A 12,664-nucleotide genomic window follows, 5' to 3' on the forward strand; every position below is an offset into this window, starting at 1 on the left:
TAACACTTTTATAGAAAGCAACAGTTTTCATTACTATTTAATATTAGCAATGGTTAGAGAAAGATAAATTTATAGACTCAAAAACATCAAACGGAGTCATGATTGGAAAGCTTAAACACCTGGGTTATACCTGCGTTCCTTCTAATTTGATGACTTAAATCAGATGCTAAGACGTGAGCAACAGTCTCCTTCCAATAAAACAGGGAGTCAAACTCTTTAACCTGAACATCTTGTACCTAAAACTGAAAAACCTTAAAAAAAATCACATAAATCAGTGTCCCCAACATAGTGACCACTAGATATGTGAAGTAATTTAAGTTAAAATTTAAAAACATAATTCCCATTTCTTTAACTATACTAGTCAAATTTTAAGTGTTTAGTCATCACAGTTTCTGCTGTTTTTGGACCACACAGATATCAGATTATTTCCACACCTCAGCAGGCATTATCGAGCAGCAAAGTGGTTGAGATTGTTGACTCTTGAGCTTGATATAAATTCAAATCTGGATTTCCCATCCATTAAAAGTAACTTTAGGCAACCACCTAAATCCACTAGTTTAGGCTTCTTCCTCTAGATAAGGCCTCAAATACTAGCTAATGATCATTAGAGTACTGTGAAGATTAAATAACACTGTACACACACACAAGGTTAAAAAGGTAGCAATTCTTTATAATTGCCAACTTTGGGGAAATAGCTTTATTCTAATTCTGAGCATGTTCAAGAATTTTTTTGTTCTAAATTAGTTTTTGACTACACATTTCAAAAACTCCTTATGAAGATCTTCAGCACGTAAGCCCTAGTGTGCTCTGCTAACAGTTTTGGCATCTGTGCCTAGTAATTTTACTCCTCTTCTAACCATTTGTACCTAAAATCACCCTTGTCAGAGACGTAACTGAGGAAACCTGTGACCTAGAATGCATTTTCCTTATTGACTCCATTTTTATGATAAACATAATTACTCAAGGACTCAAAATTAAGCACAACAAAGGAGATTCTGCTGTGCAGTTTATTTTGAGGAAGAGGGGGAATGAGAAAAACAGGTCTGTCTGGACTGACATAGTCTAGTGATCATCTAAACATCCTCAGCTCCAGGACAGAAATGTGAGCAAGGGTCTGCAGCCCTCAGAGGAAGCCTCTAAAGGGGACCCGCCCCATGGGTGGGGTCTCAAAGCACCTGGCTCAGTAGTGAGCCTACTTGGAGCCCTGTGCACACGTTTTCAGTTAAACCTTTGCTAGGTTCTATAAAACACAGATTAAAAACAGCTAATAAACTGTTGCACGAAGATATTGAAAAATGAGAACGCTCATCAAATGCCTGTCAAGCTTTATTACAGAAAATAAAATTAACTACACAGGACATTGTAATTATATGTGGACTATAAAGAGCAATGTCCTGTTGTCCTGGATTCCTGAACATTGTGGAAATAATAGATGTGGCATGATAGCACTAAAAAAACCTGAAAGTAGAAAGGACACATATATCAATCAATTCTATGGAAGCATTCTCCCAGTGCATACATAGATGAAAATAGCATGCTATACATGACATGTGTATAGTTTTGCTAACTTAAAAATAAACAAAAAAACTGCTTCAACATTTTTAACAGAAGATTGAAGGGACAGAGGATGCTTTAGGACAGTTCCTGGAGGTAAAATGAAGCGAGAGACCTAGGGACTAGGAGAACGATGCTACTGACCACCAAACTCTACATCTAACCCTAGACTCCTCCTGAGACACTAGGAAAAAAATGAACTGAAATATGAAAATGCCAAAAGCATGCATTTCTAAGTGAAAAGTCTAGTTTGGAAAAATATTTCTGAAATAATCTGAGAAGTAGTATTCAGGCCCTCAATTAACTAGTGTTGAGTTTTCAACACACCTTATTGGGATGTGCTAATGTACAGAAACTTAGAGAATGCTCTGCTGTTTATTGTATTTTATGCTTTCTCAGTCCCTGCTTAGCAAGGAAAACAACACAGCAATAATATATTGTCACTGCTACTTTAATATGTATACATTTTAATGGCAATTTATTTTGTCTTTGAGGATATTTTGTATAACAACTATAGATTTACAAAACACTTCACTTTCTGACTATTATCTGCCAACACTCAGGACAATTACAGTGTTTTTCCCAACCATGTGCCTTTCCTGTCACTGAAGAAGGGAAACTGGAACTAAGAACATAACAAAAGAAAATGGACAGCTTAATGTGTCATGTAAACATCAGACACCAGAGGGAGCCAGACGATAGTCTATTACCTTAGTCCCCCTTTAAGCACACTGAAAATTTAGCTGAAGCAACTCCTATGATTGAATGAAAGCTATTCAGTACTAGAAAATTACAGAGATACAAGTTCATGGGACAGGGGGATGTAAAGATTGTGAGGTGATTTACAATGAGTAGCTGTGAGACCCCTCACTTTTATGTCTATCCTGTTACACATAGCCCTAATCCTAAAATAAGCCAAAACAAATAAAGGCTATTTCGTCAATGTGGTGCTTTTAGGACAACGACTATTCTATAACGACAATGCTTACAGATTGAAAGCGGGCAAGTACACAAATCAATGGCAGATCCTCAAGTCCCTTGTGCGGATTCTCTGACCTGCCTCTCTGAAGCATACAGACAAGGGTATTTATGAAAGAAAACTAAAAAGCCTATGTTCCATGAAATAATGTTGATTTTAAATGATTGCTTCAAAATGATAAATTATGGACACCAATTCCCAGAAAGGAGGGTGAGGTAGCAAGAGTGTTGTAACAATGAGCTATACTGACTCCACATCCTGGATTTCCTTTCTGTACCCACATCCTCCAACCCACAGATAAGGAATGCATTTGTAAAGTAGTCAAGGTTACAACTGGGGTGACATAAATTAGACCTACTATGTGAGGAAGGTAGGAGATGTAAGAAAGGCTTCTCATTCCCACTCTAAATTGGAGATTACATCATAGAGACAATAGGACCATTGGGAAGGTTTAGGAAAGGAGAGAGCAGGGCTAACTGCATTGGAGAAAGAGAATTCAGCAAGTAAATGAACAGAGGGGACAGGAAGTCACAGGGAGCAGACAGTAGCCAGAAGTCAAGTAGGAATTTTCTCAATGGTTCAAGAGTACCCTAGGATAGCCACAATGGGACGGTAAAATGTGACATATACTGTAATGTACTGTGATGCACTGTGATGTCCTTGGGAGCCATGGCTGAGCACTGTGATGTCCTTGGGAGCCATGGCTGCTCACTGTGATGTCCTTGGGAGACATGGCTGAGCATGTGATGTCCTTGGAAGCCATGGCTGATCACTGTGATGTCCTTGGGAGCCATGGCTGAGCACTGTGATGTCCTTGAGAGCCATGGCTGATCACTGTGATGTCCTTGGCAGCCATGGCTGATCACTGTGATGTCCTTGGCAGCCATGGCTGAGCACTGATATCCTAGGGCGCTGTGACTGAGCACTGATGTACTAGGGAGCCACGGTTGAGCACTGTGATGTCCTTGGAAGCCATGGCCGAGCCGTCTGGCAGCTCTTGAGGGAAGAGGAGCCTGGGTGATGCAGGAGATTCTCTTGACACGCACCACCTGGAAAGCCTACTTCAAAGTCCCATAGCTTTGATCTGATGTGGCCAGAGCTCTACAATGACGCTGGCTCCGCCAAGTTGCCTTCTCTCTCTAATCTATTCCCACTCCACAATTGGATTTTATGAATTCTCTCTGAGAATATATAATTGTGTCCTGACACTTACCACTTTATTAAGTTTTCAAAATTGGCTTTCATTTTTTTCAAAAGAACTCATGAATTTTTTCAAGTTAAAATATTAACATATGAAACTTGTGGCCTTCCGGGGACCACAGCTAAGAATCTGCTGTAATTCTTGTGCCTTTTTTTTCTTTTTCCTTTATTTCTTATTCTTCTAATCAATGAGTTCCTAGTCCCTAGCCTGGTGTGATGGCTCATGTCTGTGATCCCAACACTTAGGAAGCTGAGGCAGGAGCTTCAAGACCAGCCTGTGACACATAGCAAGTTCTAAGACAGTGTCAATTGTGGGATGTGGCTCTGTCTCAAAAACAGAGGGATTTGTTATAAAGCTGCTTTTTGAATCTAAGACTTTTCTAAAACATTCCGAGCCATGCGTTGTCACAGTCAATCACAAACATGCCATTATGCACAGATGTACTTTCTTCATTTTAATGCTGTGTGACATGCCAGCATATGTAAATAATCTAATGATTTTGCCATTTTCCCATCAGTAAGTGGTTATAACAGTCTGCTACAAAGGCAGCAGTCACACCCTTGCCAAATGTATGTTTAACTATATCCAGGCTCTGCTGTAGGAAGGAGATAAAGAAAATGCCTGCACATGAGGGAAGGGATGAGAAGCATTCTTCAAACTGCTTACACGAACGTAGACACTCCTGAAGGGTGTGGGAGAATGCAGCATGATATTCCAATGATAGTTAGTCAGCTCTCCAACAATAGGAAATACCTTCAGGGAAGGAGACCCAAATCGATTCTGCCCTGTTTGATTCTCATAGAGTCACTGGACATAACTAGCAGCCGCACCAGTAAGTGAACAAGTAATGTTTGCCTTGCAAAAATCACCAAGAAGATCCTGGATCGCACAGGTTGGAATGTGTAAAGGGCTAGCCTGGCACAACTGGGGAAAAAGAAATAACTAAAGAAGGCACTCCCAGTGAGAATTTATATTAGACCACCTATCTCCTCAACCAGAGCCAGCAAAGGGCATAGGGGCCCCCGCCACTTTCTCCATTTGACAATGACTTTTCTTGGGTTAGAGCTGTATTACCACTCCACTTGTCAGTTTAAAAGCTATTACATAAAGCACAATGCAATACTGAATAATGAGCAAATTTCCCACTTTTTAATTATTCTCTTCAAGAGACTCCTGACAAGATCCCAGTCTTTGCTTATCTGGCACATTAGTGTCACTACTGTGACTTGCAACTGAAGCAAGCCATCTACCCAGGAGCATTGCTAAAGTTCCTTGGAAGGTCTTGAGTTAAGAAAGCCACAGCACAGAGAATAGCTGAAGGAAACCATGGGGTCCAACATGCATATCAGAAAACAAAATACTACTTGTGAATGTACCATTCAGATTATCCCAAAGTTTTCCCTCTTGACCTATTCCCTGACCCAATAGCTTGGTCCCATAACAATTCCTAGAGCTGTGATTTTTCTGGAGAGGTGGGCTGTGGAGGGGCAATCAGAGGCTTCAGGCTTGAGCCACGAGTGCAAAAACTAGCTTAGTGGTTCAGGAGGATGCTGTCATGACAGCGCCACAGCCCAAGTGAGCAGCTGTGGCTGGAGACCCAGGTGCAGCATCAAAACTCCCGCAGGCTCAGAGTGAATGCCCTACGGAGTAGAGACGAACACAGGGTCTAAAAAAGGTAACTGGGAACAGGGCTTCAGCATATTGGTCTGTGAGTCAGACAAGCAGGAAGAGAGGTCAGCTGGGGTCCAAAGGCAACTGTGGAAACTAGTATATCATCCAGAAGCCCTTAACTCCAGATTCTTGACAGGAAGTCCCATTTCTAAACCCAGCCAGATGGAGAATTGTAGATTAGCAATATATCTCACCTCCAGTCTCCTAGGAAATCAAAAGAACTCATTATATTAATTTTCTTGGCAATTCCAATTTCATACAGTAAATTACCCCATTAGGATACACTGCAGCTCAGCGTCACTTCCAACCACATGTTTCAGAGATTTCCTTGAACACTGGCTGTTGCTTTGTCACTTTTGCCTGCCGGGTGCCATGAGAAAAATACTCCTAGCACCATCTCCATGGGCCAACCACAGAAATATAGCTCGGGGAGATAGACAAAACATCTTTTCTGATAGACGTGTGTGTGTGTGTGTGTGTGTGTGTGTGTGTGTGTGTGTGTGTGTGTGTCTTAAATGGGTCAAATTTACAGCATACGCTGACCTCAGTGATGGCTACAAATACAAAAAGTATTTCTTTTTTATTTTTTGAACCACCACAATTAAAATTATGAAGAGTAACTTTAGGAATGGTATGTGCAAGGTTGTTACATAAGCCGACTGGGGTAAGATTTTCTGAGTTCAATTCAACCTCCACCTCCCACTGACTGGGTTAATATGGGACGCTCTGACTAGGTTCCCTTTCACGTGTGACATTTCAGGGAAAACATTGCCTGTGACCCAAGCCTGTTGTGAAAGTAAAATGAAGGATCTGAGGGCACACTTGTCTCAGGAGGCACGTCCCTGCTGCTGTGGTCCTACACTCTGCCTTGGCCCGCTACCTCCAAAGATCCCCAAAGAGGAGTATCTATCCCTAAGAAGTGCTTCTTCTCTCGATGATCCTCTAAAGCCCACTCTTGTCGCTCCCAGAGCCTGATAATCATACAATTTTCTAGAAGCCTGCCCCAGATGTAAGCCTTGTCAGTCTGCCCATTGAACTCCCCTCAGATGCAACTCCCTCCTCTCTCCCTATGCCTCTGCCTTGCTATAGGCCCAGTGTCTTGCTTCAGGTGCTATAACTGCCTGCTCGTCTCTGCCTTCTAGCTCCTCTCTTATTATATTCAACCTCTACTTGTCTACCGTGAAGGCTGAGCAACATTTCCCAACAGTTATTGGGGTCCCCCCACCCCCCACATGAATATCTACACCTGTGCCCGTCATGCAAAGAGCTGCAACTGCTGAGCAGCACACTCATGGTCTCTGCACTACCTGGCCCTCCAGCCCATTCCCTGGCTCCTCTGGCATTTGCCATACTAGGCCAGAGTCAACCACATCACCTGCTGTTTTCCAGTCAGGTCCCAGAACCCTACCTTTAGAGCAGTGGTTCTCAACCTTCCTAATGCTGAGACCCTTCAATATAGGTCACAGTGTTGACAGAAGCTGATAGAAACTGGGGAAGTTCTGTGTGTCTAAGGAGACTTGGAAATTTTAATGCATGTTCAGAGCTGCCCACATATCATACAGGTAAAGAAAAGTCAACATATTCTCCAAACCTAATTCACTTTCAAAGTTATACAAGTGGCAGGGAAGGACACTGATTCCTGAGGTGGTCAATGACTATGGTCACCTTAAAGAAAGACATGGAGAATGCCAGAAAAACAAAAGGCAATGCTGGAGTGAGGGGGTCTCACAGTGGAGAAGAAGGTGGAATTGGTTAACAAGAAGATAGCTCACCTCGTCTCAGCCTCAGGGAACCTAAGGGAGAATGAAGAGCCAAATGTCTGCATACCACCTGGCAGAAATGATGACCGTGAGGATAAGAATAAAATGACAGTCATACTCTAGGTAGCTTACTAACACTGATGATTTTCTAACCTGCATGAAAGTGTTCATTTTCATATGTTCCTGAACAGTTAAAATGCATTATTATGTAGCTTCCCCACCAAAGCTAAGTCAGCACAAACATGCAAGGCACACGCATACCTTAAAATTTGTAAAAAGCTTCATTAGAAAAACATTAAAGATTAATGTTTGCATATATTTATTCAACATAAGTGCAATATTACTTCAGCATGTTATCACTATGAAACTCAAGCCATTTTACACTGTTGTTTTTCCATGATCAGCCTTCAACATCCCACATGCAAATTGTAGTTACTGTTCATCTCAAGTCATGCCGGCTTTATCTTGAGGACTGTGGCCACCTGTGTGAAAGGAAACCCTGTCCTTGGTGACAAAAGGGATGGGCTGAAGACATCAGGTAAATGTGACAGCCAGAGCATAGCGTGAAGCTGAGGAGGTGGCTCCGTAGGTGAAGTGCTTTAGGAGCAAACATGACGACAAGTTCAAATAACCAGACATGCCTAAGCTGGGTGCAGATGCAAACATCTGTAACACCACTGTCAGTAGGACAGAGTCACAAAGATCCCAGGAGCCCACAAACAGCCAGCTTTGCCAAAATGGCAGGCTACAGTTCTAGTGAGAAACACTCTCTCAAACTCTAAGTTGGACAGTAACTGAGGAAGACATTCAACCCTAATCTCTGGCCTCCACTATGCAAACACACACATGCAGAGTGGGAGAACACCCTCCCCAAGACCCATAGTATGAACTCACCCCTCCAGATTTACTCTGCCCTTTGCAGTAGAACCAGGGGAGGGCTACAAAGATTAGAGAATGTGTTGCCCAGTCCTGTGGTGAGGAGGTAACTATCCCTCCATTCAGGACTTATTTATCGCCTATTTCCCTGTCCATGAATGTCACTTGAACAGTCCGTCAATCCAGCAGGCATTACTAATAAAACGGGATTTCTGTGGAAACTGTATTGATCCACAGGCCTTTTCCCCCCCTTTATATGCTTTTCTTAGTGGCAGGCTTGGCTCGGGGCCAGACCTAATCACATCAACTCTTACTTTCAACTTCACATATTACATTTAATCAGCTTTGTAAAATTCTCTTGGATTGTGATGTGCTCAAAAAGCTGAAGATTAGCTTTTACTCTTGTTTAACTGCACTTTGAAGTTCCTTCTTATTCCACATATTTGATTTTCCCTTTTTAAGTAACTGTCATTGAGTTGCGTATAGACATATCTTTAAAACAGCATGGCAATAGCTGTGGTTTTTAAAACTGTCACCTGTGACCTTTAAATCCTCAGGGAAATACCTTCTTGTGATCCCCAGAAGACTTCTTTTTGTGAATCTCAGATATTTTCCAATAAGCAAAGAACACTTTTTAGTCACTAGCTGCTCTGAGTATAAATGACTAATCCAGGATGATCTGTACTAATTGGGGAAGAGTTGGTCACTTTTTTCTCTCACACACAATTTTTTATTCATAGTCTAATTCATCTCAACCTTGGATGGGATGTTTCTAACTGGGAGAGCAGGTGGAGTTAACTCAGATGACAAAAAAAAAATGTAAAAAGAAAGCAATGTCCCTTTCTTCCAAAGTTGCCCTCGAGATTTCCAACAATCTTTGAAGATGGACCTTCGACACTGGACACACCCACCACTCCTTATCTCAATCAGACAAAACTCAGCTTCATCTCCCCACAGACAGCCTAGGAAAGGAACAAAACTTCTGCATGGGAAATCACATGTATACAGATGAAATCACAAAGATAACTTATGTCTAAACTATTAGGTTAGCCACACCCTTGAATTGCCTGCCATGATAATATTCTCAAAACCTTTCTATACTGTAAGTAAACAAATTCCTTGGGCTGAGAAGCAGGGTGGACCTACTGTGTACTGAACCTACTGTATATTGACTTCAACTTCATGGTATAAACTGTGGTCTAATATTACTTCTTTTTATTTATATATTGCTTTTTTAAACATGTATTCCTATGTGTATGTGTGGGCACACACATGCCAAAGTGTGCATGTGGAGGTCAGAGACAGCTTATGGGATCTCTCATTCCATCATGTGGTTTCAGGAGACTGAACTCAGGTCATTAGGCGTGGCAGTGGGTGCCTTTAACCACTGAGCCATCTCACTAGATACCTCTTTTCTTTTGATTATCTCATATATTACATTCCTCCCAAAATAAGTACTATAGAAACATGTGACATTCAAAAGTATTCTATATAAGGAGGATCTTTTAGAATTTCTCCCATAGACAATGGCAACAATTTGAATTATAAGGCAGAAATACTCTAAAGTGGCAGGTCAGTCTATACCCAATTACAAATACCTGAATAAGTTGTTGAGTCTTTCAGTATCATGGGAAAGAAAAAATTAGCAGATAGAAACAGTCCTCAGGTGATGCAAGTACCTTAGACTCTCCTGCCCTGGTAATCTGCTGAAAGGGATTTTGGGTGTTGAATGTTACAGAGTAGATATTGGGGATAGTTCCAGTCAAAAGAGCTCTTGATTATGAAGGGAAGAACTGAAAGATACTCCAAACCCCATCAAACCCCTGACCCCTCCATCCTCACGTACTCCTAACTTGCATCACATAAAATTATAATCATCATTGTAGAATATATAACAAAAGCTCAATAAATGGGTAATTGATTATTTGAATCAAAGCAAAGCTAACAGAAGAACCTAATGGCAGAATTCTCACTAGACTGTGGCCTGAGCACCCAGCCTACTGCTAGATAAGCAGGCCACCAACTGCAGAGTTGCAATTGCTGGCTGAGATAGCAGTAGATTAAGGTGCAGTCACTGTTCTGAAGTTAAAACAACATTTGGCACCCAATGTGGGAAATAAAATTTTGATACAGGGCCTGGGTGGGTGAGTTTTAATCATTCAGTGGGTTATAGATGTTTGTTATCATTTAGTGGGAATACAGGAATATAAGATAAGAAGACAACTTCATCTCAAATATTTTACATTGGTATGGTTATTTTTGTTGTACTGTATAAATGTTATTACTCTTGTTTAAGGTATTGTATCTATGCAGCTCACTTAAAATGTAATATAAAGTTCTAGTCCTTGAAAGCTATTATTACAAACTGTTTACAATAATTTAAAAATGCTGGTTAGTATTCATTTATAACAATCAAACTTGTAATCATATTAGGTATGTTTTCACGGTTAAACAGACATATTTTACATAGACAGGTGATGTCCAAATACTTCAGAGACCTGGCATTTAAGATGTCTAATAACCTCAGGCTTTTCATGACAATGATACATGTCTGCTCCTGGCAGCAGCAATTTACATCATAAAAGGATGATGGGCATATGGAGTTAGCTTTCACCGTGGCAAAGCTAGCCATTTGGACAAGAAATTGCCCTTGCCTTGATTGATGACAGTATACTACACAACCAGGACACAAAAGGAAAAGACTGCTAAACTTTGACAAGACAAGGTGGGACAGTCCTTTTAAAATTCCTGCCTCACCAAAAAAAAAAAAAAGGTCAGGTGTTATTGGGCCATATGCTGAAGATGGATGCCCTAATCTCGCAGAGTAATCTTGGGTGACTGTCCAGGCAGCCAGCTGCTTCTGTCATTTCTATTGTTTTGGAAGTTGCTTTGAACTGCACTTCCTGTTTATTCAGGTAATACTATTCCCTTCTAAGGTCTCTAATGGAGTTGAAGATGAGGTAGTTATAGTTTTTTTTTGTTAAAAATTTCAGAAAAGAAATTTAACATAAGCGATGTAAAATATATAAAGTTGAGAAATATAAAAGCTTAAATTATCTAAGAAATTTAAAAAGATACTTTTGGATTGGTAATACAAGTTATGATAGAAAGTAAATTAGGTACACAGCTATGGACTCACCAAGATAGGATAGATAATGGAGTATTTTCTCTGGATTTGCAAAATGCAAAAAATGGAAGGGACATTGTAAATACAATCCTTATTACATAATTGTTCTTGTTGTATATAGTTTTACTGTGTTAAACTTAAAACCTTCCCTTTTTATTCAGACAATACCTGATAATTGTTCCTCTTGTATATAGTTTTACTGCTTAGAGTTAAAAAGTTTCCTTTTTATTTAGACAAAAAGGGGGAAATGCTAGAGGATATTCTATCACACTGTGAGCCCTGAGTTTACATTTGCTTTAATTAGATAAAATTAACCTTGGATCAAAAGGCTGTGTTAGGAGCTAGTTGACAGAAAGTCATCATAGAGTCTCAAAGGGCATCCGGGAGACATAGAGAGACACAGGAAGTAGTAGGGTGGGTTTGGTATGGCACGTCCTTTTCTGGTTTGGCAGGGTGGAGCACAAGTCTTCCATGGACTACAGCCAGGAGAGAGGGTTACTTAGTTGCTACTCAGCCTCTCTGAGCTCCCAAACCTTTGAATCTCAAGTTTTATTCATAAGTAGAATGATAGAAATTTAGTTAAACCTACTCTTAGTGACAGCAGCAGGGCCAGTGTCTGTGGGAACAGAATTCTCTCCAGGCTATGGCCTGAAAACCTAGGCCTTTGCTACATAAACAGGCCAGTAACTGCAGAGTGGCAATTGCTGGCTGAGATAGCAGTGGATTAGGGTGCAGCCACCATGCCAAAGTTAAAACAACAGTTTTGAATTCCATTATGGAAGCTCTGAATTTCTTTCAAGTTATTTTATTTCATATTCTATTCATCCAGCCTATTACCGTGTATTGGAAAACCAGTTAACTGTAAGAATTTTCCTGATTCAAATTCTGCCTGCTTATTTGCCTTTTCTGGATTTGGTGGTCACCCCTTTATGAAAAAGAGAAGCAAAAGAAGAAAGAAAAGAAGAAACAAACATATCTGGTTCTGAAATAGAGAAAAAATAAAACTGAAATACTAGAAAAAATTTCAACAGTATTCACTTAATTTTCCCATAGTTAAATTTCAGTTATGGTAACTGAGCTAAATGTAAAACTAAGTTACAAAAAACTAAGGGGATGGTTGTCTGGTATGAGTATAGGATATGGAAACTGATATAGCAACCTATTTCCCAATAGTAATTACTTATTATGCTCAGTCTATTAGTGCAAAATTACACTTTAAAATATTTGATTGAATTTTCCTTATTGTTAAAGTGTCAACACTTCAACTTTGAATAAAGCATGGAAAGCAATGTTGTTGTTGTCTTATTGTTTTGATTTTTTTTAGATAGGGTCCCACTGTGTAGCTCTGACTGTCTTGGAACTTGTTATGTAGATGAAGCTGGCCTCAAACTCACAAATATCTTCCTACTTCTCCTCTGGAGTGCTAGGGTTAATGGTGTGCACCACCACATCCAGGAGCGATATTAACAACACTGACTTAACCACAAAGGCAGTGG

The 12,664-nt window shown here is 40.4% G+C and overlaps 1 protein-coding gene across 2 annotated transcripts in view; it reads right to left on the reverse strand.

Moving 5' to 3' along the window:
• The window catches only part of Vav3 (vav guanine nucleotide exchange factor 3), a 319,658-nt gene that overhangs the window by 180,957 nt on the left and 126,037 nt on the right, over positions 1 to 12,664 (reverse strand). The gene's annotated exons all lie outside the window — the stretch shown is intronic.

This window comes from Mesocricetus auratus, unplaced genomic scaffold (assembly GCF_017639785.1).
Source record: "Mesocricetus auratus isolate SY011 unplaced genomic scaffold, BCM_Maur_2.0 Super-Scaffold_100009, whole genome shotgun sequence".
NCBI lineage: Eukaryota > Metazoa > Chordata > Mammalia > Rodentia > Cricetidae > Mesocricetus > Mesocricetus auratus.